General features: G+C 40.8%; 1 pseudogene; it reads right to left on the reverse strand.

The window, feature by feature from the left end:
- Nucleotides 1-16,681: 16,681 nt before the first annotated feature.
- On the reverse strand, nt 16,682-18,401 carry LOC121498629 (annotated as a pseudogene).
- Nucleotides 18,402-27,969: the final 9,568 nt, after the last annotated feature.

Consider the following 27,969-nt stretch of genomic DNA (forward strand, 5'->3'; position numbering starts at 1 on the left):
TTCTGGTATGTTCTTTTACTCGATAGCTACACTGATTGGAGTATGCTATTTAACCTGAGTCTGTTTTTTATATAACATATATATATATATATATTAGTATATATGTATACTAATAACAATACTAATAGCTGTTTACTAATAGCTGTTTGGTAAGGTTGAGGTAAAGATTAAGAATGACATTCTTAAAACACTTAATATAGTTCTGGGCACATTGATGCTTCTCAATAATAGTCTCCTATCAGTGGCTGATAGATTTCAAAAGCTCTTGAAATTAAGGTATGAAGCTAGGGATAAAAATGCAAACAAAATTCTCATGTTGTAGACCATGAAAAACTGGATAAAAAAACATATGAAAGAAATATTAGGTTATCATCAGGAAAAATCAGAAGATATGGAAGTTGCTAAAGGTCTTAAGGATTATATATCTGTGCACAGGGCATGGTAAAAGTCAATTAAACTTGTGATTTTAAAACAAGCATTGGGTCAGTTTAATGAATTCATGTTGGGTATGTTTCAGGACTATTCTAGCCTCTGAAAATACAAAGATGAATATCACATGGTTTCTGACCTCAAGTAGTTTATAATACAGAAATTTAGTATTTCCAGCTATGGATGGTGTGAAATTCATGACCAAAATAAGACTATTAAAAGATAAATTTTTCAAAAGAAGTAGCTTCAATAGATGTTTTTCCAAAAATACACGTAACTTACAAACTCCCATGAGTTTAAAGAATAGTAGAGACCATTCAGGTGAGGACAAAAGGGAAAGAAATAGGTGATAATATTGTGATGTATAGGACAGATTTCCTGGCCAGGTGGAAGGTACAGGGGATGGATCTTGTTTGAAAATATAGATCAGCTCAGAGGCAAGAAGTACCAGAGAGAAGGGGATTCAATTCTGGAAACATTCTGTGGAAAGTAGAACATCTGACATCCTTTATTGACAATTTCATCTTGTAATGGGTAGAGGAAGTAGTAAGGAAAATTGCTATTCTGTATTTAATTCTAACTAACAAGAAAGAGCCTACTGTTGAGGTAAAAGTTATATGAACCTTGGGAGAAATCAAGTCATTTTGGAATTAATAACAGTGAAAAAAAGGAAACAGTGGGCATAGTCAGACATGCATTCTAGACTTTAGGAAAACAGATTTTTCAGAAGTTCATAAAAAAGCTGGCATGATTCCATGGCTAGAGACTCTGAAAGGAAATACAAGAGCAAAAAGAGGTAGGAAAAATATTATTTAAAGGAACATAGACATAAAAGTATGGATATTACAGAGTTGAGAAAGAAAGAGACAGAAACAGAGGCAGAGATGGAGAGAGCAAGGCAAATAGAGGAGAGATAGACAGAGATCAATCCAGAAATGAAGAAATAAGAAAGATCCAACAGAAGAGACTGACAAGGAAAATGACACGTAGGGGGGATGGGCTAGAGGAATAAATAATGAGCACAGGTTCTGGGAGGGTACTTGCTGCTTTCTAGCTTCCTATGGTATGGAAACTTCTCTTGGGTAGAAATCCTGGGAAGCCCAGAGCAAGTAACACACATTCTCATGAATGACCCTCAGTTCTTAGCCTCTCAGACTCACATAATGCCCAGAGGCCTCTTTCCCCAGGAAGGAAGACTTCTGTGCCTGGGAGTATAATGTAGCTATATCTAACTGGTGTCTCTTAAAAAGCACAGACAATAATGGGTCCCAGATCTTTCTCAGGCATAGACTCGACAGAAAGTATCACCTAAGAGGAATGTAAAGTTCTGAAAAGAAGCTACACAATCATCAATGTTCCCAGTTGTAAAAAAAAAAAAAAAAAAAAAAAAAAGGTATAGGCAGCCAAAGGAATTCACATTTAGTTGCACAGGAAGCTCTCAGATGACATTAATTTAAAATACATATATGAAAGTAGTGAGAAAAATCACATAACCAGAAGTGAAAAGAAAAAAATGAGGCTCAAAATGTGGCATAACATATAAAATAGACACAAGTAGGCAATCCAGAATGCATTGAACCTTTAGGAAAATACAAAGAAGGATGAGAAATCCAAAATGCTAGATCATTATTTTGATTCAGATAACCAAACAGAATTCTAGACCATGCATTCATTCACTTTTTCAGTTGCTTTGCAAGTTTATTCAGAACCTGATGATAAGCAGAGCACGATTGAGGTATGAAAACAAACAGCAGTTTCTATTTCCATGACCCTATGTTCTAGTTCAGAGATTGCAGAGCCCCCATCCAAAAAAGGATAATGTATGGTAGTTATAGGTGTTGGGAAAGTGATAGATGCTGTGAAATGCTTTGGAAATACAGACCAAGAAGAACGTCATCAGGGAAGATTGTGAGCTAGGCTTCAGTATGGGTAGAATTATTACGAGAGGATAACAGAGCTTGGGAGGGGATTGATAAATTGATCTGTGGTTGTATTACTGAAGGGTAGGCTAGGCTCCAGTGACGAATGTACTCAGACGTGTAAATGACTTATGACCATTTTTAAAAGAATATGAAGTCTAGGGGCCAGCATTCATGACCAATTAACTATGGGTATGCAATATGGTATAGACTAAGGATATTTTAATATTGAAAGGCACTTATGAATAAGAACTGATACATATTACATGTTTAGTAGGTCCCAGTGCTCGCCTCAGACAGGAGGAAGCTGAGGCTTGGGCCATTCAAGCACCGTGGCCAGCATCTTGCGGCTAGTGAGAGAGCTGGGATTTGAACCTGCTATGTCTGACTTGAGAGCTTCAGTACTGGGTGCCTGGGTGGCTCAGTCCATTAAGCGTCTGCCTTCTGTTCAGATCATGATCCCAGGGTCCTGGGATTGAGCTCTGAGTCAGACTCCCTGCTCTGCTCGTTTTTCAAAAAAAAGATCTTAAGTTCTTAAACATTATTTCTTCATTTTACCACATGATCTATATGGATAAGGTGGATGGAAATAAATTCAGGTTGGAATAGTAGTAAATGAATGACTTAAAATGCCAATTGCCTATTCAATATTAACCTGAAACAGGCATTGTATTTGGTCCTGTGTCATGCAGTAGATAAGTGAGGTAGGTTGAGTAAAAACATAGACAACATAATAAGAAGATCTATAGTTTTATTTTAAAAAGCTGGAATAACCACTTAATGTCATTACACTACTTATTTTTACAGTAATGTTTTATAGTATTTATTGCCTTTTTTGACAGATAAGACGACTGAATCTCAGACACCACACCTGACCAAGTCCCCAACTATTAACAGTGGAGCCTGGCTTAGAACCCAGATTCTGTCTGACTTCAAAGCCTGCGCTGCCCGCATGGTGGAGACACCACACCTGCAGTACTGTGTTCAGTTCTGGCACCAGTTTTAAGAGTCATTAGTGAAGAAATGTGTGTAGAAGGAGAACAAGAAGGGTTCGCAAAATCAATCAATCTAGAATTCCATCAGGACCTCTCGGGTTTTCTACTGTGGCACTCTGCCCCTAAGCAGCAGTGGTGTGTCGTCCTACCTTTGGATTATTGTGCATTGTTTTGGAGCAACTGAATGCTCAGAATACACGGTTTTACTTATTTGAATATCTGCACCCCACTTTTGGTCATGCTGTTCCCACAATGTCACCCAGGGACAGAGTGCTGAAATAGGGTAAGGGGCCAGGGATAGTGATGCTTCTATACACTGCTCTATTCTATTACTTGCAGAGCTGAGCTGTTGATTGTCATGATTAATGGGGAACTTCTTATCTTCTCTGAGAAATGAAGGGAGAATTCTGAGGAATGACAAGAGAAAGAATGAATCTGACAATGACAGAGCATTAATTATTCCCATCTTACCTCTCGACATTTTCATTCACCAATTTGTTTGCTGAAGGCTATCCTAATGCTTTGTGGTTTCTACAATAATAATAACCAGCTTCTGAGTTAGTTAAATTTAGAAATTCAAATTCTGAATTAGTTTCTGCTAGCTGTTCTCTGCCTCTCGGACTGATATTTCCTGATCCTTTGTCTCAACTTAATGGTAGAAGTCTATTTTGATGAGAGTCTGAAGAAGCAAATTTTAGCCAATATTGGCTATAGCTTCAGTATAAAATAGCGCTTGCTTTTTTCGTTATGGTTTTTTATGATTATGTACCAAATGATAAAACATCATTTCCCACAGTTGTAATCACAGAAAATTATAGAAGAAAATTCTTCCTATCTGCCAATAGATTTACAGTATGTCATACCATTCAGGAATTCCATATTGTATTTAAGCTGTGATGATGATGGCAACGATGATAATGACTTTGGGTAACACAATCTGAAGGGCAGGTTGCCCTTGGTGAACTTTGAACCAGCCATAGAGCCCCACAGAGAGCCTGGCACATAGTAGGTGCATGCTGAGTAATGAATAAACAACAATGAAATCACTGGATGAAAAATGATGCCTCTTTCAGAAGTCCATGTGAAGTAAGATCTGAGTATAGAGATGGAGAGAGTAAATCTCTAGAACAGTCCAGGGGCAAGATTCTAAGACACAGAGGACACTCTTTGTTATTGAAACTAAGCTGGCAGTGATGATGGGTGGAATTAATTATAGGGGTGAATTTATTTATCCTGTGGGTGATAAGAAGAGCTAGCAATGATTAAAGGACTAATTGGTTTCAGGTATTATGTTCCATGATTTACAAATAAAATTTGACTTATTTTTTTAAAAAATATTTTATTTATTTGGGGGGGGGGGGCAGTGGCATGTAGAGGGAGAAGGAGAGGCAGACTCCCAGCTGAGCAGAGAGCCTGATGCAGGGCTTTATCCCAGGGTCCTGGGATCATGACCTAGGCCAAAGGCAGACGCTTAACCAGCTGAGACACCCAGGGGCCCCTTGACCTACTTTTTAAATCAGTTGTGAACTAAAGACTTTTTAGAGGTAATTTACTCCAAACTCAATACTTGTCCATTGATATATGTATGCTGTGATACGGTACCTTCCAAAGAACTTTTTTTTAAATTTACTAATCAAAACACTGGCCAACTGACTGAACAGTCGACTGACTGAATAAGCAGCCAATTGTTTATGAACCCATTCTTGCTATCTTGTGCCTTTTTTACACAAGGTCCTCATTATCCCTTTCCATAGATCCAGTGAAACAGTGGGTGGTGAATTCTGTCCCTGAGCCATGACCACAGGAAGAGGCAGTGCAAATATAGGAAATATTTGGGAATCGGTGTGTTTTTTAGTGTGGAAATTACATTCATCACCCACATCCTTCAGATACCAGTTCAGGCTACAGTTATGAAGAGAAAAAATTACAGGCACTGGTCCAGAAAAGGAACTCAACAGAGGAGAGGCACTCAAATATTTCCATCCTTTTCTGACTCTTCGTAAATCTGTCTCCACTTTGGCCTTGACCTCATCATTGAGAATCTCTGGAATCTGTTGAACACAGCTTTGAGTCTTGCTCCTTAATTCTGTAGGCCTTTCATCTTTATCAGTTTGATACAGCTTTGAGCACATTAGCAAGAGACATTGATAATCTACTTACTGAGGACATATTAGAAGGCATAAGTACCCCTCATCTGTCTTTTAAATGTAGAATCATCTAGAGGAAGCTAAGTAAATTATAAGGAAGTAGAATTGACAAAGTTGGAGCTGACACTGAAATAAAATACTACTTAATAAGAATTAATTTATCACACAGATGAGGACATTTTTATAGGTAGGCAGTCTATTGTCCTAAGACTAAAATCTATAGTCCAGATGTTTTTCACCCACTAGGTAAAAAAGTAATAAAGTAACATTTTAGATAAAGGGAAAAGAGTATTATACCAAAAAAATTAACCTATGGTAATATGTGGGTTATAATAATGAAAATTATAAATCCAAAATTTAGAAAGCCATCAAAGACAAAACCAACAAATTATTAATGCGATACTTTCTAGTACAAAATCATATTCTAACGACTATATGAACTTCAATATAACATGCAAAATTCCCTAAAAAAAAAAAGAATCTAATGATGACAGCTAATATTTACATAGCAAATGACCGTTTGATAAAGGACATTTGTTTAGCACTGTGATTCTGCAGTGGCAAGGCAAAAGTATGCCTCAGCATGGAAAATGACCTGCTAGACAAAAGAGCTTGAGATCTCTGAAAATCCAAATATTCCAAATAGCCCCGTGTCATATTTATGAATTTCTTCATAATGTTCCCTAATCATGGCAAACCCTTCCTCTTCATTTCTTTACTCCAAATTCTCCACCTAAGTGTAAGAGCTTGCTGCCACTGGAATGTGGCATGGAATCTAGTGGCACTTGCAGGGGGCAAGGGGCACCTGGAGTGCCTTCCCCTCCCCATCAAAAGAGCACGAAGAGACAGCTTCTAAGTGAATGAGATCAGCTCCACCCAAAGCTTGGCCCTTAGCACTATAGTCTGAAAAATCTGGCCCTGTCAATATGTCAGCAATGATCTGACCCAGAGGTGCTAATTCTAAGTAATAAAGCTCACCAGAATGTAAGGAATTGATTTGCAATGAGAAATAGTGTTATCAAGGGAAATGGATGTTTGTTCTGATCTGACAAATATGGAAGGCAAACTGCAAGTCCTCTTCTTGGTGATTGCCTGGCTCCAAGGTGGAATGGCATCTGGTGCCACGGCCTAGTGCTCTCATGGAGATAATCAAGTTAGGGCGCTCTTGTTGACCGGAGAAAGCATCTTCTCCCCTTGGCCTGCTTGAATGGAATCTTTGGGGTAGTTTCTATCCAACTAGTTCCCCTCCACCTGTATAATCTCTGCAGAAAGGGTGCAATATGATTCAGTTCCTTTTTTAGTAATTACGTCTCAGCCTGAACTTGTCAGATGTGCACTTACAAACACAGGTTCTTTGTGACATTTGTTTTATGTGAAAATTTACAGTTTAAAGGTCAAAGGCCAACCTAGTTCCCAAGTTCTTTGGACTTCTCAGGTGTACAGACACTGAGAGGAAAACTGAACAGGAGCCCTGTGTCCCTTTCTGTCATTAACTTTTTGTTACCTTTATATCAATGGTGTATTTACTTATATAAGTAAATCATTTGTGACCGGAGAGATGAGTGGACATGTAAGCTGGTCAAGGAGTAAATCGGGACACTTCCCCGTAGGCATCCTCTGAGGCTGGTACCCGAACCCTTTCTGACTTGCCTTCCAATGTGGGATGTGACGTGCACAGTCGTTGGTTGTAGCAAAAAATGGCCCCATTGTATTTATAATTCTTTGTTCCATCGTCTGGAAATTTTACTCTGCTATACTTTCTCATCCTTGCAATTGTCTGTACATTTATCTCCTCTAATTATCTTTTCTATATACTGTTGTGATTGAAACCATGACTTTATTCCATTAAGTCACCAAAAATCAAATAGAAAAGTCTATCAAAACATAGCTGTCAGCTAAAGTTTTATTCTGTGGAAGGATAAAAGCTATCCTATTTTAATAATTTTAATTTGTTTCTGCCACGAAGATTCATTTGTGATAGCTCCTTTTTAAATTTAAAAGATACTTTCAATGATGCCATTTAATATTTTTCTTCTGACTGATTCTGTTATCTGCTGACACGTAGATCCTGTAGCCTAGGAAACCTAAAGCTGTCCCTGACGATAGAGTCTCTGAGCTCTCATTATTCTGCCCCTGACTTATTTTATGAAAACTGGCAAGTCACTTACTCACTTTCTGCCTCCACATCCGAAAAATAAGTTGGATAACTATTGTCAACAAACATAGCATGCTCTTCGTCTGCTGTGCATCAGAGTGCTCTTCGCCCCACGGGGGAGGCACAAAATCAAAAGACAGAGAATAACTCAGCAGTCGATAATATTCTTCATGTAAATACATCGTCTGTAGATCGTGTCTTCAGAACAATGATGTAAATACCAGAGGCTTTTCTAATACTGAGATCAGGGATCGGGATCAACTTTATTCTTTACCTTATTGCTTTTCAGACAGGGGCTAACGAAGCTTCTTTCCTTCCCAGTTTTCTGCTGGTCCCTACAGCCAGACTTCCACTACACTGGTGTGGGGTCCCAAGGCTGCCTGCCTTCCCTGAGCAATAAATGCTGCACTTGAGAGTGATCTCAGCGTGGGAACTGACAGAAACCAGGGTATGTTCCATGGTTAACCCAGGCTGACTTCGGTTTAGATATCAGCTCTGCTTGTTATTAACCGATCCTATGACCTTGAACAAGTTCAACAGTATTTCTGAGTCTCAGTTTCTTCTTCTACAAAATGGAGGTCATTAACAGTATCAACCTCATGGAGATGATGTTAATGAATCAGATGAGAATATGTAATGAAAAGCAGATAATACAGTGTTTAGTATAAAGTAGGCATTAAATAACTGGTAAGTGTAAATGTAGAAAGATCAAAACCCTTTCCCATTTATTTATTTCTACCACTGCCTTAAATGACAAACCCCTCCAGGGCTATTGCCCCCTCCCCCCCAACTATGGATGGTCCATTACCATAGTGATGTATCTTGTAAACGTCCCCCAGTTGAGGGTGGTCAGTGAAAGAAAGCATCTTCGTCCCACACTGTATAGTCTGGCATCCCTGGCGGGGGGGGGAACCCTCTTCTGATCTTCTTTCCCACCATCACTCCCTTCTATTTCCCACAAACACAGCATCAAGGTTTTTGGTTTGAGAATGACTAAAAATTATTCTCTCTTCAAAGTCTTTGTTCCCTGCTTCACCTAGCCTGCCCTGTTTCTCTTGACCTGCTGGGAGTCTAGATCAATAGTCCAAAATTAAATTTCATTTGTAATGTTAAGTCATCATTTGTGATGATACATTTATGTAGAAAAAATAGGAGGAAGAGAAAGATCTTTTACTGACTTTCCAAAAGTTGAAGATCGGCTGATTAAACAGCTAGTTCACCATGTCCTTTCTCTTTTAACTGGAAATTAAACTGACGTAGATTTTTCTTGGCACGTAATAATGGTAATATTCTGGAATAAGACGGGGTGAGGGAATCATATTCAAAATGCATTTCAAAAATAGAGAAGAATGTCTTCCTATGTTTGAGTCTCTCTGTATGCCTCTTTATCATGGACTCAGTTCAGACCAGGACTCAGAGAGAATAGGAAAACTGGACACAAAGACCCTAAGAGGGATTTAGCATCACAGCAGCATGGTCCTCTCAACTTGGAGCTGGAGAGACAAGGGTCCTGTCCATATGAATCCTTATATGCTCCTCAGTTTTAATTGGAAAGAATTTCTGTCTCTCTCTGGTGCCCTTCCCCCATGTAAAAACTAGATCCTACCATGGGAAAATCACTACTTTATTCCACTAAGCTCCTACCTCTGGAAATAAGTGAAGACTAACCAATTGAAAAACAAGCAAAGCCTATGTATTCAGAGCTTGCTATACCAAGGAAGTCAACCCCATCTTGTTGGTTTCACAGAAACTCAAAGACAGGTGGAGGAGGGGGAAAAGAAGGCTTCAATACGCCCCAACTGGAAGATGTTGGCCTGGGGAAGCTGTAGACAGCCAAATAGAGGTGCGGTATCCTGTATGATTGGTTTATAGTACCTATTTTTATTTTTTTCTTATTTTTTAAATTTTTTAAAAAGATTTATTTATTTATTTATTTATTTATTTATTTATTTATTTATTTTTTTTTTTAGTTTAATGAACATTTATTGTACATTTAATCAAGTGAAAGGCCCCATCCTAGGCTGAGGGAAATACAAGTGAAGATAAGATTCAGCACCCCACCCCCATCTTTCCAGAGTAGTAGATACAGGTACAAGCTACTTTGTAAGGCAGGCTTTTTTTTTTATATATATAAGTACCATATTTAATGCACAATTAAAATATTGTGGGAATGGACAGGAGATTCACTCAGAATGAAATTTTTGCTTCAAAGACCATTGCACCTGATTTTCTGATTTATAAGTGTCACAGAGCCACAGAAGGATGGTACCCCTCCTCAACCTTACCATTCTCAATAAAAAGATTTATTTATTTATTCATTCAGAGAGAGCGAAGAGAGAGGCAGAGACACAGGCAGAGGGAGAAGCAGGCTCCACGCAGGAAGCCCAATACGGGACTCGATCCTGGATCTCCAGGATCACACCCCCGGGCTGCAGGCAGCGCTAACCGCTGCGCCATGGGGGCTGCCCTATAGTACCCATTTTTAAATATGTACATACAGGCTTTTTATGGTTGATCCTAAGAGTGGCAATCAAAATTAAGGAAGCTATCAATTATTAATCAAGTCTTGGCCACTTGGAGTCAATTGTTATAGGGGCTATTGCTTGGTTCCCTGGGTTGTTACTAGAGAAGTGGTCAGACTTCCTACATGTCTGACTTGTGGCTAGCCAATTGGCTTCCTGGTCCTCAAGTATAGTTAATGGGTTGGCTTCTTGAACTTGTTGCTAAAGATTTTTGGTTACAGCCCTACTTTTATATATGGTCTGGCCACTGTCCATTTGTATATTCAGTCTCTCATAATTGCAGGTTGATGTTTCATCTTTGGGAGAACCAGCCAGAAAAAAGTTATCTCTTGGGTTATCTGTGTTCTGAACCCATTTTGAGATACCCAGATGACAGATGCCCATTAAACATCCTTTCAGCGTATGATGTGGGGAGGCAGAGTGGGAAGTGAAGATCAAGATCCAGGGCTCAAGAATATCACATTTATTTATTTATTATTATTTTTTAAGATTTTATTTATTTATTTATTCATAAGAGACACAGAAAGAGAGTAGCAGAGACACAGGCAGAGAGAGAAGCAGGCCCATGCAGGGAGCCCAATATGGGACTGGATCCTTATCCCAGGATCATGCCCTGAGCCAAAGGGAGATGCGCTGAATTGCTGAGACCCCAGGTGTCCCAACATCAAATTTATACATACAGGTTCTGATCACAGGCAAAATAATAAGCAAAAATTGAGAACGTTTGTCTGCAGTAGAAGAAGACACAGGTACAAATGGTATTTTCAAATATTAGAAGGCTCTGTGAAGAAGTTTCCAGTATATTTCCCTGAGATAAGTTAGCAGAAATAATGAGGAGGTAAATTGAGTGCAAATGGAAGGTATTTCCAAATGTTAGATCTTCTTGACAATGCCATGAAATACATTCCGAAGAAAGAGGATTCTCTCCATTGGTAGGCTCTGGCAGACATGGTCATCTACAAAGATTGCTGTGGAGGAGGTCATGCAGAGGACAAAGGGTCCCTGATCCTGGGATGATTGTATGGATCTAAAAGCTAAGGCAAGTCTTACCATTCTCAATAAGTAATGAATAGTATTGAGGGAAGAGTGGCATTTAGGTGGCAATGTGCAGTAAGTGACCAATAAATTACTGAATCATAAATGTCAAGAGAGAAAATTGGGGAAATATATCTAATAAGAAGCAAGGTAAAAAAGAGGAGGTAGCAAGTAGTGTCATAGAGAGACAAAGAGATGACAGGGAGAGAGGAAGAATAAATGAAGACGAATAAATTGTGTGAAAGAGAAAAAAGACACACCTGGAATTCAATATAAGAAAAGTCAGTGGTTGCATGGAGCAAAACACCAGGTGCTTTTTCCTCTGAGTGCCAGGTGCTTGGTTACCTCTCACATATAAAGGACAGTGGAAATTCGAGTAGATGATTATGCATCCTTGATTCGTAAGCCTGGGTGTTCATGTTGCATTTATGTGGATTTCCAGGGGGATGCAATTCAAGAACTCTAGAGACAATCATCATGGGGAATTTATAAGCTACAGAATTAAGTTTTGCATTGAATTACTACCATTCTGCCAACCAACTGTCATCAAGAATTTTATTTATTCTGCCTTTACATTCCCTAATTACTCATTATTCTCCGTGATTAGTTGAAAGAATAAATGCACATCTTAGGCATCCAATTTCAGGATGCAACCTGAATAGGATCGCAGTCTTGTTTGAGCAAAATGGAAGGTAAGAGAAGTCCTAATATTTACTGTGTGTCGGGCCAGGCACTGTGCCAGACATTTTATAAACAAACATTGCTTCATTTAATCCTCTCAAAACCTCCTAGAAGAGTATTATCATCCCACTTAAGTAAGGAAAATGAGTTTCAGTGTGACTTAGTAACTTACAGAGATAACTTAGCTAGTAATGGGCAGAGTCAAGATTTAAAGTCAGATTTATATGACTCTAAACCCATAAGCAACAAAACCACAGATAAACAATACATATCTATACACACCTTAACTAATAATCAAGAAAAATTAAAGTATGATAAATTAATGAAGTCCAGTATATAAATTTCAGTTTTGTATTTCACTGATAAGGAGATGAGAACAATTATTATTATTATTTTTAAAATTTTCTCTATTTATTCATTAGACAGAGACAGAGACTCGAGCAGACTCCACACAGGGAGCCTGACATGGGACTCAGTCCCGGGTCTCCAGGATCAGGCCTTGGGCCGAAGGCGGCGCTAAACCGCTAAGCCACCAGGGCTACCTGAGAACAATTATTTTTAATCACAACTTGATCATTTATTCTGATACTGCTAACAACCAGCAAACCGTGATAAGGCATTTTACAGATTTTTTGTAGCAATGTGTAGGTTACTGAGAATCTCATATGGCAAAATATTCCATTGAGACACTCTTTGTGTTTTCTAATTTACAGATTTCTAATTTACATCTCTTCCCATTGGAAGAGATGACCTGCTTATTGCTAAGGAGAGTTGACATCTTTTGGTATGTGTCAGGGTGAAAAAGTCACACCTAGCCAGAGTTGACTCTCTGAATAAGTGATATAATAACAACAGCCTTTGTTGTAGAAAACATAGGTCCAGCAGGAAAGTAAACTAGACTGCCCCAGAATGTTCTCCAACACTTTGGTGAGGGAAATGGCCCTACTGCTGTGTGGTGGTGATTAAAGCTATTCACCGAACATACTTGATTCCCCGTCTGACTAGTAGGGCAACCAGGCCCTGTGGAGTCACGTGTGGTCATATGACTTGTCTGACCAAGGAAATATGAATGGAAGAACACGCTTTAAGTGCCAGGGTGGGATCTGCATTACTCTCTTCCTTCTTTGATTCTGAACAATACATTTCAAGACAGTGGCTTCTGAAGCAACTTACATCCTAAGGAAGACTGTGCATAGCAGAGCCCTCAGCTGGCCTGCAGTGGACATAAGAGATGGATGGGTGAGAGATAAATATATTGAAATAAGCTAAAAATCAGTAACAGAATACTTCCATTTGTTTGCCAAGGAAGTTGTGAAGTTCATAAGCAATCATGGCATTTTACAGATGCAAGAACCAATCAGGTTCCGTTACAAAAAGAAACTGCCCAAAGACACACAGTCAACATCCCGATTCCTAACCTGTTCTTTCCCTTTCTCCCTCCTCCTCCTCCTCCTCCTCCTCCTTCTTTTTTAGAGAGGCAGAGAGAGATCGAGGGAGAGGCAGAGGGAGAGAAAAAATCTTATGCAGGCTCCATGCTCAGGGCTGAGCCTGACATGGGCCTTGATTTCATTATGATCATGATCATGACCTGAGCCACAGTCGAGTCAGATGCTCAATAGACTCAAACACACAAGTGTCCCATCTCTTCTTCTTTTAAATAAAAAATCATATATATATATATGATTCTTCTTTTGTCCCACATTGTCCTTCTGGTTTATTTTTTATTCTTACAGAGGTACAGAATTAGTTTTTTTTTTTTTCCAAAAAATATCTATAGGCAATAAACTTTTAAAGCCTTCTCTGTATTTTTTAAATTGTCTTTATTTTGCCTTCACAAGTTAAGAAAAAGTTTATCTGAACAAGGGGTAGTGGAAAGGGAGGTGGGTGGGGGGTTGGGGTGACTGGCACTGAGGGGGGGCACTTTACGGGATGAGCTCTGGGTGATATGCTATATGTTGGCAAATTGAACTCCAATTTAAAAAAAAAGAAAAAAGAAAAAGTTTATCTGGGTTTACAATCATTTTCCTTTAGCACTTTGAAGATAATATACTTGATTGCCTTCTGGAAGTTATCCCTGCAGATGAGAATTATGCTATTAATTTGAATTATTCAATAATTTTGAATTAATCAATTATTCCTAAACTGATTTTTCTCTGTGGAGAATTTCCGTATTTTCTCTTTGACCTTGATAATCTGAAATTTCAATTATGCTAAGTGTAGAATGTTAAAAGATACTTAACAGGTCTTTTCCGTTTGAAATCCATGTCTTTCCTAATTTCTGGGAAAAAAAAACAGATTAAATAATGGATTAATGAAAGGATTAAACTCTTCTTATTTCTTGGGATATTACCTTTTCACTTATTGTCTCTCTTGGACACTGCCATCTGATGTAACTTTAAATGTCTCATTCTGCTCTCCCTCCAAAATTCTTTTTAAATTTCCATTCATTTTACTTTCATTTTGGGTTACAGCCCGAGAGATTCCTTTAGTCTATATTCCACTTAGCCAAGTCCCTTTCCACTTTGTCACCTTTATTGATTAACACATCTATTTTTATTAACTTTCTATTTCAGTTACCATACATTTTTCCTTGGTTCCTTCCTTGGTCCATTGTTATTTTATAACCTCCTGTTTGTATTCTATGTAAATTGTGTTTTCTCTTTAAATATTTTGTTCATACTTTAAGTCTTTTTATGTTTCCCTAATTATTTCTATTTCTATGAATGCCAAACATCCCAGTTTTGTCTCTGGATTTTCCTTCCATATATGTTTTAGTTTGGAGTTGTGACTTTATCTTAAGCATGGCAGTCTTTCAAGGGCCCTGTACTCTGGAGGTTGCCCTATAATTTTGCCCAACAATGGGCTTACAATTGTGATTTCATGATTATCTTTACCAAGATCCTATAGGGCTCTGGAGTTCAAATCAGTTTTTCCACTGGGTTTTCTCAAGAGTATTTTACTCATAGTCTAGGGCCAGAATCTGCTCATCTAGGTGAATTTTCAAGGTGCTCAGGTCTACATAGCTTGTTCACTCCTACAACTTGCTAGTTTGGACTATCCAACTGGTAATGCTTCTATTTATTTCTGATTGCTCTGGGGACTTCTCAGATCCTATTGCAATAGACCTTAAGTTGCAGACAGGAATCCCAGTGAACAGAATTGGTAGGCAGTAGAAACTGAGAAAAGAAGTCATGTTCTACAACGAAGAGCTAACATCATGGGGCAGGACTTCAGGGAAATACCATACTTAGAGCTAATTTTTCAGGCAACAGCATTGGTGTTTTTAAGTTGAATAACACCCAAAGTGGTGAAAATTGGATATGTCAATCAGTGTAGCAATGTGACTATAGTCATTACACAATATTCTGACACTAGAGTAAGGAAGAGAAAAAAAGATAGTGGTAGACACTTGTTCAGATCATCAACTTTGACATAGCCTGGGTATATCCCACATCTACTTCATTCCAGGTATACTCAGCCTTAGAGGGCTATTACAACAACCAGATGTAATTAAATAAACTAATACATGTACACTGTTAGAATGGAGGATTATGGGAAACTTTCAGTGGCAAAGGTCACAAACCCAATCTGATCTGGGTTCATTTAACTGAAAAATCTAGGGCAATGGTAGCATCAAGTGTGATCTGGATATTGTCAAGAATGTGTCTGTCTATTCCTGAGTTCCATTTAGTTCTGTGTGTCTTTCTCAAGGAGACTGTTCCCAAAGGTGATGAAGGATAATTCCATGGTGGATATTTTATCCAGCCAGCACAGGTGTTTTGTAGATAACACCCCAAAAAGCACTGAGGATGACTCCCAGTTAGCCCAAACTAGAGCATGTGGCAACCCTGAAACCATGAATGATGTTATGTGGTTAGGCCTGGCTCATGAGCTCATGCCCAAGAGTTTCAGATAGGACCTCAGGTGAGTGAGTAGACCCCACCTGAAGTAAATAGAATCAGGACAAGGGAGGGGTTCTGAGGCTCTGTTATCAGAGAGAAAGGAGAATAGATGCCAGGCAGGTGAAAAAACTAAATGTTTGCTATCACCTATGACGGGTACATAATACATGTCCATAAAATTTGAAATATTACTATTATTCTGCCACTAACATTACTATTAATTGAATCAAACATGCTTGACATAATATGTTTCTGCTTTTATCTCATTTCTCCTGAATTCTCCAGAATTTGTCTGCAGCTGACTTTATAACCACAAGTTCTGACCCATTTATGCTTGAGACACAAGTTTTTGAAGCATGATATAGTCTAACGAGGAGACTTGGCACTAATTTAGGATTTATAGGCCAAAGGGTAATCCTGGATCTCTCATGTACAAGCTGGAGCAAGTTATAAACCACATTTATCCTTTGCTTTCCCATTTGGAAAATGAGGCCAGTGGTAACTATCTTACAGAGTTGTTCAAAGTTTTAGAATAGTACATGATAAATTCCTAGCACTGTGTTTGCTCATATAACACTGTAAAATAATAATGCTTTTAGACCATTTAGCCTAATTCCTGATACAAGACTGGTGCTTAATAAATAGCAATTATTGTGGTTGGCATTCCATAATTAGAGGTTATCACTATTCTTTTTTTTGGGGGGGGGGGTGGGGGGGACTGGCAGTGGCTTTATTTGGGAAAAGACACTTGAATTGGCTTTCGGTTGGGGGCATGGACAAGAAGGGCTACCCAGGGCAGTAGACTCCCCCTAAGGGTAGGCTGGGGACCGGGGCTGAGCCTTAGGTGGGTCTCTTGCACGCAAGGCCCCCCTGCACAGCTCCTTCCCCCAAAGGCTTCATGGGGCCCCAAGGAGCAAGGAGGCTGGGAGGGCCCGCGCTGGCTGTTCACCTGGGCAGGACGTCAGAGACTCAGACACCAGCTTCCCATCACGAGCCTCGATCTTCTTCACAACCACGGCCTTGGAGGAGCTGCTGCGGCTGAAGGAACCCAGGAACCCAGGGCCAAAGCCGGACTGGAAGGGGCTTGGCCGCAGTTGGGGCCGGGGCTCGTGAGGCCCCCGTAGGCCAAGGCCAGGCCCCCGAGTGGCCCCTGGTCGTCTTCCTGTGGATGCTCGCGTTCTGCATCCCAGACCGCAGACCCCAGCCGGCTCTCCTCGACCTCGGGCAGCGGGCGGTGGCGGTCCCGACGTCCAGGGCAGCCTGACCTTCAGGAGCTCCCGGGACTGGCGCAGCTGCCGGGCCATGTCCTGCTGGTCCCGCTGCGGGGCGGCCTCCGGCTCCGGCCCGGCCCGGCCACCTGGCACTGGCGTCCTTGATGGCCAGGTCCCCGCGCTGCTCGGCGTGGGCGATGGCAGGCTCCAGGCAGCCCTCTGGTGTTTGAGGGCCTCGATCCCAGCCTGGAGGCTGCTGATGCTCCGCTTCATCTCGGAAATCTCAGTCTGCGTGCGGGGAGGTCAGCCCGGTGCTTCCCGGCCAGGGTCTGCAGCTCCTCGCCCTTGATCAGGTGCATGGTCTCGGCCTCCCCCGGCTGCGGTGGGCGATGTCCTCGCCCTGGCCTTGACCTCGGCGGTGACGCCGTCCAGGTCCAGGGAGCGGCCGTGTCCGAGATCTGGGACTGCAGCTCCTGGGCCTCCTCTTCCTACAGCTGCCCTAAGGAGTTGATCTCGCCGGTCAGCCCTTCCAGGCCCGACTCCAGATCTATCTTGTGCACCTAAGTAAGCTTCATCCACATCCTTCTTGATGAGGACAAATTCATTCTCCATGTCTCCACGCAATTTGATCTCATCCTCCTATTTATTCCTGAAGTCCTCCAGGGGCCCCTGCAGGTTGCCAAGCTCCACTTCCAGCTTCAGCTTCTCCTGCCCCGGGGTGTCCAGCTGCCTCTGCAGGTTGTTGATGTAGCTCTCAGACATGTTGTCTATGTTGCTCCCAGCAGTTTTCTGCTGCTGCAGGAGGCCCCACTTGGTCTCCAGGATTTTGTTCTGCTGCTCCAGGTGTCTGACCTTGTCAATGAAGGAGGCAAACTTGTTGAGGCTCTTGATCTGCTCCTTCTCCTGGGTGTGCACCGCCTGGATGTTGGGGTCCACCTCCAGCTTCAGAGGGCTCAGCAGGCTCTGGTTCACTGAGAGGGCCGTGATGCCCCCCATGGCCCCGGGGCCCGCTGTAGCCCCCGACCACACTCATGCTGCTGTTCAGGCCACCCTGGAAGCTGCCGTCGCTGCTGCCCACTCCAGAGAAGGCAGCGGAGCTGATGCGGGAGCTGGGCCCGCTCGTGTAGGAGCAGCTGCTGAAGACCCAGGGGCTGGAGGTGGACACCTTGTAGGACTTCTGGGTCACCCTGATGGACATGGTGGAGGCTGGAGTGGAGGCAAGGAGGCCAAACCTGACAGAGGTTCCAGAAGGAGCGCGAGGAGCCGCTTCTAGGTGGAGGTTATCACTATTCTTATTTAACCTTAGACCATGACCTTGTAGGCCCAGAATTAAGAGTTAAATCACAAGGCTACTATATTGCTCACAGTAGTCTGGTTATTAATGGTCTGGCTGCCAATCAGACAGGAGAACTACTAGGCAAGACATGGTCACTTTTCATGGCCACTCGCCTCGCCTAGTCTGTGCTCTCCCGGGCCTATGAGAAGACTTCTATCTTGGAGTCCATGCCAAAATTTGAGCCAATTTCCTAGTCAAAGTATTTATTACCCAATATTGTAATGGCTTGTTTTCTCTCCCACTAGCCTGAAATCTTCATAAGGCAGGGTCATTTTCCCAGCACTTAGCGTGATGTCTGGCAAACAACAGTCTTCCAAATGACATTTGCTGAATTATTGAATGACTCAATCAATGAATTAATAAGTGATTCTTGAGTGTGACCAGGAGCAAGATTTTCCACCACTGGTGCCATTTTTGATCTCTAACAGTTGGATCTGCCAACAGTTATCCAAATCCTACCTGATTTCACAGCAGCCTTTGGATACCGGGTATCCTGTGGTTGTATCCCTTGGCTCTTATCTGATCTGTGTGGGGAGGTGAGTTTGGGCAGGGTTCACTGTCTTCCTCCCTGGACTGAGGGATGTGTTCTACATCAAATTAACAGCAGTACGTGCGTGTCTGTTGTGTATAGGCTTTATTTGTTTTAGAAACCACTTTGGAAAAAAACCTTTCCACTGTAATTTTCAATACCACAGGAATTTGACACTGTGCCAAAAATATTAAACACAATTAGAGTAGCTCTTACGTGTTTAGTATTGTGCCAAGAACATTTTTTTTCTCAAAGGTATTTTGACTAGAGTACCCTTCTGCATAAAACTAATTGACATCAAAATTATGTCTGATGTACATAAAACCATTTACATTATTAATTCCTCATTAAGACCTTCTTGTAGAGTGGGCTTAGGATCAATGATTCTGAATGTAACTTATGAATAATTCATATATGAATTAAGGAAGTTTTCAGCAAGTTAAAAGATAAGATTAAATGATGTTTTAGAAAGGATAGTTACTCCAGTGGAGTCTAGAAATTTGAAGTATTTTCTTTTAAATGTCATTAATTATATCTATATATGCTATTTGCAGCTGGTTTCAACCATGATTATCCCAAATCATTAAGTATAGCTTTGGAAATTTTATAAATTCACAACAAATTTGTTCTATATTTCCATGTACTAATGTGACCTGGATTTAAATGTCTTATTTATGTGTTAATTTTACTGTTATTCCATTTTTTATTTGTGGACTTAGTTTTGCCTCAACTCTTTGTAGAAAATGCTCATTCCCATACATGCAACTAAGATTAGGAATTGTAGACTGAGAAATATGGTCAAGGGCCAGTGAAATATTATTGTGCCATATCAGTAATATCTGTACCCTGTCAAGGAGTTTTACTGCTGCACACGTTCTGGAGGTGGTATAAGAACGCTTGCTATCTACCCTACAAATAACTTACCTGGTCAAGATACCAGGCACAGGTCTGATTTGGTTCACATGGATTTGTTGAAAGAGAGGCAGCGCCTTTAAACAGGGCAGGCAAAGCTGTAACATTTGCAGATGGTCAGAGAAGAAAGCCGGGCTGCACTTCCTGAGCAAACCCACCCCTCTGCCTCAGTAACTGTGGACATCCTCCACTCTGTTCTTTCCCCAGATGAGAATGCTGACTACGTCTCAGCCTGGCATGGGGTATCCATCTGCTGATCTCCATACCTCCCTAATGCAGGTCCTGTGCCTGGTGCTTCACAGTGAACTAGGTGATTGCAAACACCTGCAGTGCTTTTCATCCGCTTTCATCTTCACTGACTCCTGAAGGGATGGGTATAGATACTGTTCCCAAAACATACCTGAAATTGATCTTTGAATCTAAAATTTCAGAAAGAAAAAATTCTGAGATCCAGTATTAGAGAGTTGAACCCATATGGTTTTCCTTAACAATTACATTGAAGCATTTATGTGCTAAAGAGTTATGCACAGCTATGCAGACGTGTGTGTGTGTGTGTCACGAACATTACATAGGTATAAACACATTACTATTATGGATGTGCTTTGTTATAGGGTTCCTTGGACTTTGGTGAAACGACCCTTTTAAAAATTTAATGAACTGGACTCTCTGGGCAGAAAGTGTTTTATTTACAGAAAATTTGGCCTGTGGGAATTCACAGAATCCTTGACACTGAGAAATGAAATAATCATTATATGAATATATATACTATTATATATTCAGTGTCCCCAGAGGAAAATATACTCATCAGATTAAACACCAAGGTATATGCCCAAAATGTCCTCTCCTACTGCTTTCCAATTAATAGTCTCTGTTGTGATTGTATGAAGTGGATTGTTAGTGGTGAGGTGCAAAACAGGAGAGGGAATTTAAATTTGTTGCACCGCGGAGAGACATTTGGATTATACAAAATTTTGAAAAAGCTCACTTGTGAGCTGAATTTGAAGCCTTTCATTCCCCAAATGCATGTTGGCAGGCATCACGATGTCAAAAAATCCACGATTCAAAAAAAAAAAAAATTCTGATTAGACTCTTCTATTCAAACAGGCCTCTCACTTTACTCCTTTAGCCTAGACCCAGAGAGACCACAGTCCCTGAGGGGACTTCTGTAGAAAGAGCATCCTTGGGCCAACAGCTTGGCTGGTGGGTAGAAAGACCAGGGAGTTGTAAAAGGGACCTTTCTACCTGATTTCCTAATCCTTCTATTGGAGACAATGCTTCAAGAAACTCACATTCAAGTGTGCATCTGAGATTTACATAAGATTTTTGAAAATTTGGTTTCTTCACCTATCTGGGTGGAAGATACAAGGTTTTCTGTTATGCATGTGGGTCCAGCCCCTGACTCATTAATGGCATTGCAGACCCTCCGATAGCCAGTGGGCAGCAAAGCAAACCTGTTGACTTTCCAACACAGAAGACAGTACTAATGCCTTAGTGGAAACAGCAGATCAGAAGATCAGCAATTTTTTTTTTTTTTTAGATTTTATTTATTCATGAGAGACACAGAGAGAGAGGCAGAGACATAGGCAGAGGGAGAAGCAGGCTCTGCGTGGGGAACCTGATGTGGGACTATATCCCAGGGTCTTGGGATCACAGCCTGAGCTAGGAGCAGACACTCAACCATTGAGCCACCCAGGTGCCCCAGAAGATCAGCTCTTAAACTGATTTCCTGTTACCTCCCGACTCTGAAGCAGCTCTGACACAAAAATGGCTAGAATGGAAGCTTTCTGACATACAGCTAACTCCATGTCTAAAGCTGTTACCTATTTTCTTTTTTTTTTTTTTTAGGATTTTATTTATTTATTCATGAGAGACACACAGAGAGAGAAGAAGAGACACAGGCAGAGGGAGAAGCAGGCTCCATGCAGGGAGCCCGACGTGGGACTTGACCCTAGGTCTCCAGGATCAGGCCCTGTGCTGAAGGTGGCACTAAACTGCTGAGCCACCGGGGCTGCCCTGTCACCTCTTTTCTTCACCAAAAATTAGGTGCATTTTAATTTTCCATCAGATACACTAATATGTTTTTGTCCTACAGCTTGTGAGAGGATACTAATCAGTTGATGGGGGAAAAAAAAAGAGTAGCTTGGAAGCCTAAAACTTAACATGCATTTAAAAGGAGGTATCTGGTAAATGAAGAAAATTTCCTAAGCTGTGAGTTCCTTTTCATGGCAAAGTGAAATAAAGGATGTTCCCATTCCTAAATATATATGGATGCCACTGGACTATGAATGTGACTCTGTTTTACAGTAGTTTCTTCTAGAGAAAACTCATAATGGAATTCAAATTCCACTCTTCCACTTGCCCCTAGGAGGATATTTGTCTGCATACCTGTTCAATTCTCATGGAAAATGTGTGACTCACTGTTGCAGTGCATGATGGAAAATGAAGACAGGCATTTCCCTTTTAAAAGAGGGCACCATGATAGTCAAGTGCCAAGTTATTTTATGTCTTGTTTTCCAATCTCTGCAATAAGTATGCAAGATACACGCTCTACCTAATGATGTCCTTGCCTTGGAATGTCACATAACTTAACCATGGCCTGGGAGTTTCTGCAGCATTTAATAGGGAATAGCTAATTTCACATGGCTTGCCCTGTTTTGCTTCCATTTGGTTTTCTCTTTTCATCTTCAATTCCATGTGAAATTGAGTTGATTTTTAATTTTTCCTACCAAGGTTTACATCTTCCACCTTCAGACATTGGGGTTGATAATTTCATTTGATCAAGCAGTTCCCAACTTCTAAATGTTCCAAATCATCTGTTATAAACTGGTGTTTTGGAATTTAAAATGCATTTCCACGGAGAAATAGGGCAATCAAATGGTGCTTATTTTCTTAAACCTACACAGATTAACCTGTTAATGTGCGAGAAAGCATAGTGCTATATTAAGGTGCCAAAGAAGCTAAGTTTTCAGTTGTTTCTGGAGAAAAATTTTTCTAATTCTAGCTGCAGAATCACACTCTGTCCCCTCAGCTCTTGTGGCATTAGGAGTTGGGACCCCTGGCTCCCACCACCTCTATGACACTGGTGGCAGTTGTCAAGGGAGGAAGCTGGGCTGGTCTGTACAGTGGACATAGATCTCCAGAGAATTAGGTCTAGGGTATTGGTGACAGTCAAGCTGGGAGGCTATATTAGGACAGGAGTGGGCTATGGTAGGAGCACACGGGTTTGCCACTCCTTTCTTCTTCTTGCCACTGCAGCCCATTTTTGTCCCATGAGGAGGGTCTCTGGGAAGGCAGGGAGAGTCCCAAGTCCAGAACAGGTTAGCATTTTCCTAACATCCTCTGCCCTGGCCTTCCGACAACTAACTTTTGTCAGCAGTGTTGCTGTCCTAGGCGGAGAGCTATTCAGAGCTAGTATACATTAAAATGCTTTAAAATCAAATGTTCTATCAACTCTTTAGGCTTGGCCTTCAGTCTCAGGCTGTGCATACCTTAGCTGCTGGAAGATTATCAACAGCTACTTGCTTGAACAAGCATTTTGATTTCAAAAGGCATATAAAGAATGAAAACCCTGGATACCAAAAAGCCATATTGCAAAAATAAGTCAAATGTGGGGATGGGGAATCAAATTGTGAATTAGATTATAGAATATCCCAAGGAGTTTACATCCCTAGTAACCTACTCCTTTCTTAGGGAGCAAACTTGGTTTTTTTTTTTTTAAGTTTTTATTTTGGAATAATTTTGATTGCAGAAAGGTTGCAAAAATAGCACAGAGCTGGGGCACCTGGGTGGCTCAGTGGTTGAGCATCTGCCTTTGGCTCAGGTCATGATCCCAGGGCCCCAGGATCAAGTTCCGCATCGGGCTGCCTGCATGGAGCCTGCTTCTCCCTCTGCCTATGTCTCTGCCTCTCTCTGTGTCTCTTGCGAATAAATAAATAAAATCTTTAAAAAATAAATAACACAGAGCTTCAGAATACCCCTCACCTGGGTCCCCCATTGTCAATACCTAACATCTTCATGACGTATTTGTCAAAGCTAAGCATGTGACATCAATACGCTTCTATCAGGAAAACTTTCATCAGGTTTTCCATGATCTGCTTCAGGGTACAGCATTGCATTTAGTCCTCACATCTGCTGAGCTTCCTTGGGTGTGTGACAGGGTCTCAGGCTTTTCCTTGTCTTTTGGGACCTTCACAGTCTTAAGGAGAGCTGGTCAGGGATCCAGACAATCTGGTCTGTCCTGAGGTTTTCCTCATGATGAGACTGATACTCTGGGTTTCAGACGAGTACCACAAAGCTGAAGTCCCATTCTTGTCACTTTAATCAGGGAGTCCATGACATTCATGTGACATCCCTGGCGATGGGAACCTACACTTGGCTAAGCAAGTATTCCCAGGTCTGTCTCCTGTAAGGTTACCCCTTTCCCCTTCCCTACTCTATTATTTGGAAACAAGTCACTATGTCCAACCTATCCAGGAGGATGGAGATGGGGGAATTAAGCTCCATTTCCTGGAATGGGGGGTCGTATTTGGAATTCTTCTATAAGGAAAAGATATCTCTTCTCTCCATTCTTTGTATATGCAGTCATTTATTTATATCAGTATAGATTCATGTTTATTTCACACTTGGGGTTATAAGGGAGTGTAATTTAAGGGTTTTCCGACACAACTCCCATCCTCTGAACTGATGCCTTGAAGTCGGAGTGGGAATCTCAGCATGCCTGCGGAAGGTTCCACAGTGAGGCACTGATGAAACAGTGATTAGTGGAGACTTAGTCACAGCCTTCCCTTCAGACACCTTTACCTCCAGCCCACACAGACACTGCTTTTATTACTTGGTGCTGTGTTGGCTGCTGGCCGCCGCCTCAGTCAGCTAATGAACAGAGTTCTATTACTCACCAAGACATGCTCTGCTCTTATCTCTGTTTCCTAAGGGAGCCTGGGCGCATGCCTAATAAAAAAAAAAAAAAAAAAAAAAAAAGCAAGCTCCTTGCTTTCCTTCTTATTGAGAGATGAAGCACAGTACCCTTAGCTTGTATTCTGTGGATAGCAGGGAATTTGACAAATGTTCTGTCCTCAAGTCCAGAAATATGTGTTATCCAAAAAACACTGTTGAATGATGACCAAAGTGTTCTACTGAGCATTAGAACATTTTTAAATGAATTTCATTTAAATAAAATTAAAAGGACATAGATTTGTTTGTATTTAAGTCATCTTTGTCTTTTTTTTTTCAATTTAAAAGGTTTTCATTTTATAACTTGAACTTTAGAACAACTTTAGAATGTTGGCACATACTAAAAAATTGTATTTAGTGCTGGCAATAAGAGGCATTTATTAAGCACTAAGCTCTCAGAGCCTGCCCTGTTAGTGTCTATTGTGTCAGTCAGAGCATACTGCTTTATAGGCAGAACCTAAGATGGGGCAGGGAATGGTTGTGCTTATGTGATAGAATTCAGCTGAACAAAAAGCTTTTCTGTTTTCCTGTAGAAATTTATCCAGAGTCTCTAAGGACTTTCTCTATGTTCAAGCACCTTGCACGAGTAATGGAGGAGAGGACAGGCTGCAAGTGCCTCCCCTCTGCAGATGGGGAGAGAACAACCAGGACAGCCTCCCATTGCCCTACTGTAAGGTCTTCCTTCCTCCACTGTCCCGGCTCCAGGTCCACAGCCCCTTACAGGTTCCAGGCAAGAGCTGCCCTGCGACCTGGATGGATCTGGTCTGAATCCTGCCCACCTCTTATGATAGTAGAGTTTGGGCAAGCTACTTGAGCCTTTGGAAGCGTTAGCTGCTCTATCTGTATCATAGGGATAATAGTACCCTTCTAATGGGAGCTTTTGTGGTGATTAAATGACATGATATTCAGTGCTTTGCTGAGGGCTTGGGACATAGTAAGTGCTAAATAAATGGCAGCTCGGATTAGTTTGGAAGAAACCCCAGGCTTCAGGCAGTCCCTAGGTATTGGTAAATAATGTTCTTGGGTGTCTGTAGCTTGTAAAGGAGGGGTAAAATGGAGAGCTGGTAAGCCTACAGATTTGGGGAAAGAGAAAGAGAGCACAACACAAGGAAGAAAGAGAATGCTTAGGGCTGGCCTTAGTTTCAAGGACTCCCGGGAAGCTGTCAGCTTAATTTCGGTTAAAATAAGATGAAAAAAATGAATATTAATGAATATATAATAATCAACTCAAACTGATCATATTAACCTTTATACCAACACAGCATAAAACATAACTTACAATATTTTTGCAAAGGGACAAATACCCAGAGTCCACAGAAATCATAGTGTAGCCATGGAGAGAGCCAGAGATGTGGAAACTGCCTTAAAGAAAGGTATTTTGGGAGAAACAAAGATAGTTAAAGAGGATGTTTCACACATAGCATAATAGAACTGCTAAAAGTATCTAATCTGAATCTAATTATGAGAGAAGAATCAGACAAATCCAAAGGAGCATTCTACAAAACAATGGGCCTGAGTTCTTCAAAAATATCGACAACATGCACACCCGTATTCATTGCAACATTATTCAAAATAACCACGATATGGAAATAACCTGTGTGTCCATCGACAGGTGAATGGATAAAGGGCCTGTGATATATATACAATGGAACATTATTCAACCACAAGAACTAAGAATATCCATCTATTTGCAACTGCATGGATGGACTTCGAGGATATTATCCTAAGTGAGGTTAGTTAGAAAAAGACAAATACTGTATGACACCACTTATATGTAGAATCTAGAAAAGCAAAGTACACAGAAACAGAGTACAGCACTGATTACCAGGGGTAGGGGCTGGAGGAAATGGGGAAGTACTAACCAAAGAATACAAACTTCCAGTTATAAAATGAATAAGTTCTGGGGATGTAATGTACAGTACGGTGACTATAGTTAATAATACTGTATTATAGAATTGAAAATTGCTAAGCAAGTAGATTTTAAATGTTTTCATCACAAACAAGAGATGGTAATTGTGTGACATAGTGTAGGTGTCAGCAATACTATGGTGGTAATCATTTTGCGGTCTCCAAATGTATGAAGTCAACATCTTGTGTATATAAATTTACATGATGTTGTATTTCAATGATATCTAAGTTAAGCTGGGAAAATATCAGCAACAGGAACTACTTAATAGAGAAGACTAAAGAAACATGACACGGAAACTCCTTGTTGGACAGAAGAAAAGTTTTTGTAAAAATGGAGGAATTTGAACATGGCACATATCCTAGATAATAATACTGTATCAGTGTAATTTCCTGAGGGAGACAATTGTACAGCCTGTAGTATGTAGAAGGATATTCTTATTCTTAGGAGAAATATCCTGACAAATTTGGACATGAAATATTACAATGTCTGGAATTAACTAATGATCAACAAGACAAAGATATTGGTGAATCTAGATGATGGATGTAGGGGTTTTTATCACGTTAAACTTTCTTATAACTTTTCTATAGGTTTGAATTCTAGAAATAAAAGGTTGGGAAAATAAAATGAGAAGATTTGGACTAGAAAAAAACAAATAATTTTAGAGATGTCCAGAGTGTCATGAGAGGTAATATAGCTCAAGAAAGCCACAGTGACCATTGACTTTACCCTTCAGTGCTTTTGGAGCAGAATCCAGCTTCCAACTTTTAGAGCATTCATTAGCTTTCAAGCGAGAGCAGGGTACTTTACAAGGCCCCTTGTTCATTTGGGTTATAGCCATAGTGAGCTTTATGCCCGAAGCAGGGTAGATACTAAGTAAGTGAGGCACATGGACCATTTATTTTCCAGGATAGACAGGGCCTGAATGCTGTGTTGAGAGTGACATTTTTGTTTCTTGAAGAATTGCTTCAGAGAGACTCCTGAAATATGGGTGAAGATGCTTCCTGGACCTGGGGAAAGATAAAATGAAACCTTTTGGGGCTTTAGAAGGAGATGTGCTAGATGATAAATTTCTACATGATATAAAGAGGCAGAAGTACTTCCTGAAAGGATCTGAGTGATGCTCTCTGAGATTCAAAGTCAGACGGCCTATAGGGCTCATTAGGGAGGCCCTGTAGTAACAGATACCAGGACAGCCAGAGGGTCACATGCTTTTGTTTTGTTTTGTTTTTTTGAGAGAGAGAGAGAAAGAGAGAGCAGGCAAGCAAGTGAAGCAAGTGTGTCTGTGAGAGCTGGGAGAGAGGGATAGAGGGAGAAGGAGAGAGAATCCCAAGCAGGCT

This window comes from Vulpes lagopus, chromosome 9 (genome assembly GCF_018345385.1).
Source record: "Vulpes lagopus strain Blue_001 chromosome 9, ASM1834538v1, whole genome shotgun sequence".
Lineage (NCBI taxonomy): Eukaryota > Metazoa > Chordata > Mammalia > Carnivora > Canidae > Vulpes > Vulpes lagopus.